Below are 6,544 nucleotides of genomic sequence, written 5' to 3'. Positions count from 1 at the left end.
ATGTGTGACCATCAAAGACCTTTCGACACTTCAATATGTCAAACTCCAGGTTTTTAAATTAAAAACATACCTTTTTAACTGAGCCTATAATTTGCTTCAGTCAGAAATAAAGGAGTATACGTTTCCAAATGTGTTCTATATATGAACACAGCTGTGTTCTATATATGTGTTCTATATATATTTATTTGTTTATTTATTTATTTACATTATTTATTTTTAACATTTCGCTTGATGCACATGTTGTGTTTTATTGTTTTTATTATATTCAATTGTCTTACTTTGTGCACTTTGTATTTTTATTGCGTTTTCATTTTATTTTTATTATTATTTTTTGTCTTTTTTTTACTCTCTGTGAAGCAGTTTGAGTTGCATCTCCTGTATGAATTGTGCTAGACAAATAAGGTTTATTATTATTATTATTATCTTATCTTATTTTTTCTTCTTTTTGATTCATCCCAGGAGTCATAACTTAACCACAGACTATTACATTACAAACACAACCGGACCATTGCCTGTTTATTTAAACATATTTGGAAACTTCTGTTTGGACTTTGATCCAGATATACACGGTTTTGAGCGTGAGTATGTGTTCAGCGCACATATGAGCATGAGTGTATTTGAGTGTTTTTCTTTTTAGTTTCTTTTTTTCAAAGGCGGCTCAGACCGAGTTGGAGGGGCGCGGGTCTGTTTCCTCTTAGAGCCGAGCAGGAGATAGGGATCAGAGGGTGAAAAGTCACGGGGAGGACAGCTTGACAGATAGAGTTGGGGTGGTGGAAGGGTCAGCGCTGGGAGGGCGATTTCCTCCGTGATTTTTATCTGTCTATTAATACAATACCACCACCTGGCAGCCATAAACAAACACCAAATCAAAAGCGTGATGTAAATCAACGCAAAAGTCCAAAAGCTCCAGACAAACAAACGCCCCTCCCCCAAAAAGAATATCCCACGCAAAACCTAGGACGGCCCTGGTACAAAATAATAATGCGCTCCCTATAATAATATATGTCCCTCTAAGTAACAATTCAAGGAACACGTTTTGCACATTAATCAAAATAACTTTGACGACAAACTTTGAAGGTAACTCTTTGTCCCAAGCGCCACCTCTTTGATTGCGTTTCCCTTTTTATTCCGGGGGTTTAATCAGAGGAGCCTTTTCAATGGAGAATTCAATTACCCCCGCACACCTGAACACACAATGCGCCGGGGCCTCCTTTCAACGCGGGGCCATTGTTGGTCTAAGCATCAGCGTCTCTAATAGGAAATATTGATTCAAATTTTCCTCCCTTTTTCTCGCCGTCCGGAGCGCCGGCGCGTGTGTGTTTTTTTTCCTCCGACGTTGGCTCGGAGGAAACTAGCAGATTGGAACGGAATCAAACGCGGACGGACGTTTATTTCATTCGGGTTTTATTTCCCTCCAGACGAGCGCAGGCCTCGTCGTCGTTTGCTGCTCGGATTATCATCCTGGAAAAGCAATTAGTGCAAAATGATCCCTCCAGCTCCTCGCGGCTGGATTGAGAGGTGTGGGGTTTTTTTTGGGGGGGATAACAAACCGGTCCCGTTTTGCGGCGTAAGAGCCAATTCTAGTAACAATTTCAGAGGCAAATACCACATAATACATAATACCACGGTTAATATTCTTTACAAGGGAGACAACAGGATAGTGGCAGCAGCGGTGAGACGTTAAAGGAATCGTAATAATACACGTACTCATATGTCATTTGTACGTGCACGCAGCAAGAGGTGGTTTATCTTGTGAAAGGTCACCGTGCTGGAGCGAGGGTGAGTGAGAGAGAGAGAGAGAGAGAGAGAGAGAGAGAGGGAACTTCCCCACAGTGCTGGAAATGAGCAACAATTCTCCGGCCAGAACTGCTTCAGATCCAGCAGTCCAGCCGTCGCCAAGCGGAGTATATACATCATGTCCAGGTCTAGCGCGTACGGCGTCCACAAACGACTCCTGCACAGATCACTTCATAAATCTACTAAAGCACACTTAATGAAGGTCTGCGCTCCCAGCCACAAAGATTTACATACAAGTTATGACACTTGGGAAGACTGTGAGTCGATGCCGTTATCTCCTTTCATTTCATTTCAGCTGGTGTCTGCATATGTGTGTGTGTGTGTGTGTGTGTGTGTGTGTGTGTGTGTGTATGCGTGCGTGCGTGCGTGCGTGCGTGCGTGCGTGCGTGCTTGCGTGTGTGTGTGTGTGTGCCATTCGCTGCAGGCCAAGTATATGAATTGCATATTACAGGCAGAAGACCCCTGCTGCAAGGGCCTGCCATAAAAACATTTAAATGGACATTTAGCTCGCACTAAATGCATCAATACTCCATTCAAACCTATAGACTGTTTGCAGCCAAACTTGCGTCCTCGCTGCATATGAGAGCGCTGTTGAAATGGTCGCCTGCGCCAGTTATTACACACTGGATTTGATCTGGAAAATACATTGCTACCACTAATTAAGACGTGAGTAAATGAGGGCCTTCCTGAAGCTCAATGGGTCACAAGGTCTCAGCAAACCACTCCCATACAACAGCGCTCAGTGGGCCTATGTGCAATGTGGAACACGACAAAACACATTAAACGAGGAGACACCAGAGTGTCTTTTTTTGTAGGAAACGAGAGATCACAATTTGAATGAATGATCAGAGAATACAAAAAAAAAAACTGTGTGTTACAGTCAATAAACATCTAAGATAAATCACACAAGCACCTCTTAGTTATAGAGGAAGTCACAGCGTCAATGTGGACACCGAAGCCTCCCTCTCTGCTCTGGTAAAGTGCAGAGAGGGAGTGTGTGTGTGTGTGTGTTTATGTATGTGTGTGTGTGTGTGTGTGTGTGTGTGTGTGTGTGTGTGTGCGTGTGTGCGTGTGTGTGTGCGTGTGTGTCTCAATGCCTCCTCTACCTGCCCCCACCACCAAGCCCATTGCCATGGGAGGGAGGGATCTGTGATCTCCCATCAGGCGCTCAGGAGAGCGCAGCCAGGCAAGATTGATGACACCCTCCGGAAGAAACAAAAGATGTGCCGCCCGCGAGAAGCGGCTTATGAGACCTGATAGACTCGTCTCTTAATAAACATCACTGATATGTCAGCCACGGCGTGTTTCACCCGGCGCCGCTTCGTGGGGGTGCGGCGAGGAGCAGTGCACCCCACTGTCACCGTTATCCAGCCGCAATGTGCAGCGGCGGCTACACCGAACACGTGGCTGGACTCTCTCTTTTTGGGTCGCTGGGAAAACAGTGAAATGAGCCTTTAATGCCGAAGCGGTCCCTTTTGAGCGGCGGTGGGAGACAACTGTCATGGCTCTTTGATGTTACGGTCAAAAAATGGTTGAGCATCCTAAAGGAAGGACAGAAAGGTCAATCATTTTGGAAAGAAAAAGCTGGATGGCGTTCACGCTTCATGTAGTAAAAACTTAAATTAAAATCCTGAAAATTTGGGAAATGATTCATGAGATGATTCTGAAATGATTCTGTTGGAGATGGAAAGGAGAGGGGGGAAAAAAATGTAAAAATATTATAAAATACTGAGGTCCAGATGCTTATCTGCCTTAAGTGGTGTATTTCATACTTCTCAATCTATGTGAGATAATATTATAATATTATCATTAAAGTGATGAATTCTTTGAGGTCTTTGTTTTTGTTTTGGGTTTTTTTTGGTTTGCGACATGCTCATATGTTTAGATTCTCAAATGTATCAAAAATTGCTGGAAAACCCCCCTCCCCCCTCAAAAAAAGAAACAATGAGGGCCACTGGACATGATTCCCAAAAGGAAAGAGAGAGATTGAACGACACCTACACCTCCATGAGCGCTTTCCCTCCTCTGAACTCTACCACATTTATGCACTCTGCTGTTTACTGTGCTCTGTATTTTCGCCGTGAAAAAGTTGTATCTGTCACAATTCTATCTCGCCGACTCTCCCTCGGCGCTGTATAATGCCTTGTTAAAGCCAGCCGTGTGTGAAATGGTGTTTTAAAATAAATGAAACCGACCAGGAAAGTGAGGAGTCGGGGAATATTGCCGTGTCAGGCTGACAGACAGCCGGCGAAAATGTAACAAGAGCTATCATTTTAAAGAAAAACCGGATTAAATAAGAAACGGGGGGCGACCATAGGTGCATCCGCGACTCCAGTATTGACACGTCGCGGCGAGGGCCATTTTTCATTGTCTCATCAAGACAAAGCATTATGGGGGATCAATCTCCCGCCGCGTCGGATCGGCGCACCGGGTTTTATAGCGCCGGGTGTTGGATTTTATTATTCCTGGAAATTCATTGAGTGTTTTGGACACCGCGGGAGTGCCACTGTCAGACTTTGGTAAGAGAGATGGAGGAACCCCGGCAAGTCCGAGTCAAAGCGGCTGCATCACGTGTCGCCGCCGCTTATCTCAAAACGCCACACGTGGAATGTAGAACGCGAGAAAAAAAAAAAAAAAAAACGAATTGTTTTTTTAAACAGAACGGTAGAAACTTCCCAAAAGACGATAAACCGGGAAGAGCTGCGTTTTCAAATTCACCGTGGCCGCAAACTGCTGTGGCCCCTGCGAGTAAGCACCCCCCTTGCGCCCGGTAACAGGAGCCTAGAGAAATAAAAACGCGGCGTCTCTCCGCGTTCGCTTTAAGGATACGTGAAACGATGGCAACTAACGGGCGATTCCAACGCAAAATCATTTATCATGCCTTTAACCCGAAGAGCTACTATATCTTTAGGGGTCGTTAATTTTAAAAGTCAACCGTTAACCTATGGCTGGATGGGAATAGGAGCGGGCGGGGGCGGTCCCTATAAAAACAAACAGCCGTGCAGCACCGCAACACGGACTGACACGAGAGAAATGTTCCACAAAAGCACTCTGTGTCGCTTTCTGGGGGAGACACGACGCGGCTTTTTTTAAAACCCTGTGTATAACAGGAAGGAAGCCGTGCTACAAAGACTGTCTCTGCTATCTGCTTTTCTCATTTGTTTACAGACAACCCCTTACCATACCCCGTTCACATGTTGGGCTTCGTATTTTTTTTTCTTCCTGTGATCATTTTCATAATTTTATCATTTTATTTTATTATAATCAGATGGAGGAGGAATGTTGTGTATGGCTGACCAACTTTCCTAGAAATTATTTTCTTATTTGTAATACTTTTTTTTTATAATCCGAAAAATGAAATAGGTTTATGGTATTGCAAACAACATGCTATCAAGTATTTTAGATTCTTTTTTTTTTTTTTTCGCTAAAGTAGTATAATACCTGTCCGTCAGCTTTAATTGCAATGCCATTACCTCCATGTAAACACGACTTGATTCTCCGTCAAGCCACAGTGAAAACAAAGCGCTGCCCTTGTCCGGTGAGTTACTTTCCCCCTGAAGACAGCAGATCTCTGTGGTTTTACCCTCACGGCCCCCGGGGGAGCGGAGCGTGGAGCTTTGTCTTTGCCTGTTGATTGCACTTTGACCGCTCATTTCCTCCAAGTGCTCCAGAATGTCACATACCAAAATCATTTTTCTTTCACTGCTAGAAAAAAAAAACATTAAAAAAAAAACTCAAGTCCACCAGGGCCAAAGGCACATGAGCGCTCACCTGACTCACGGTTTCAATAACATCATTTAATTATTTATTAAAATTGTTATTTATCTGAAAAGAAATAATAATAATAATAACAATAATAGTCATAATATTATTGTTTATGTATATGTTTATATGGAATTATAAATACATATAAACATACTACACATATAATATACTGCATATACATTTGATTATATTTTATCATTTATTTAATTATATATAATTTAAAAGGTTAATGCATAAAGTGTTTCTCTTGACATTCCACAGGCCATCCAAAGGGCAGACTAATTGTAAGTGTTTATTCATTATTATTCTGTTGGATGCCCTTATCTGTTGGATAAGAATAATGCAATAGTGCTTTGTTTTAAGGCTGTATCTGTATATACCATTATAAAACCGCATTTTCCCAGTGACAGCTTTTAAAACAATCCATGCTAATGAACTTTAGTTTGTGTTTTATACCAATATGTAAAAGGAAAAAAACGCCTGTGTGGAAACGTCCAGCCTTGACATTTTGCACTTGACGTTGTGGCCAGCCAAACTGAAACCGAAACTACCGTCAACAAACACTTGCATTCGACAGTACAACAACAAACCAAAAAAAAAAAAAAAAAAAAAAGGGAACTTGATTTGTCCTTGGCGAGACTAAAATCAGACCCAGAGCAGTGTTTGGATCGGATTAAGATGTTTGACGAGCGGGGGGCCCCCTGACCGAGGCGCTTTCTGACCACAAATAAACACCAGCCTCGGCGGGTCCCCGCGCTCTGGCCCCTGCACGGTCAGCAACAGGAGCATCAATCACAGCTGGAGTGGAGGCTCCCAGAGGCGGAAAAACCCTGGGCCAGCTGCCGCCCCGCACGCACACACGCACACACACACACACACGCACACAAACATTCACGCATACTTGCACGTGCACACACACCCCCCCCCCCCACACACACACACACACACAAACACACGCAAACATTCACGCACGCTTGCACGC

The sequence above is a fragment of the Zeus faber genome (assembly GCF_960531495.2).
Source record: "Zeus faber genome assembly, chromosome: 1".
NCBI lineage: Eukaryota > Metazoa > Chordata > Actinopteri > Zeiformes > Zeidae > Zeus > Zeus faber.
This window is presented reverse-complemented; position numbering follows the sequence as displayed.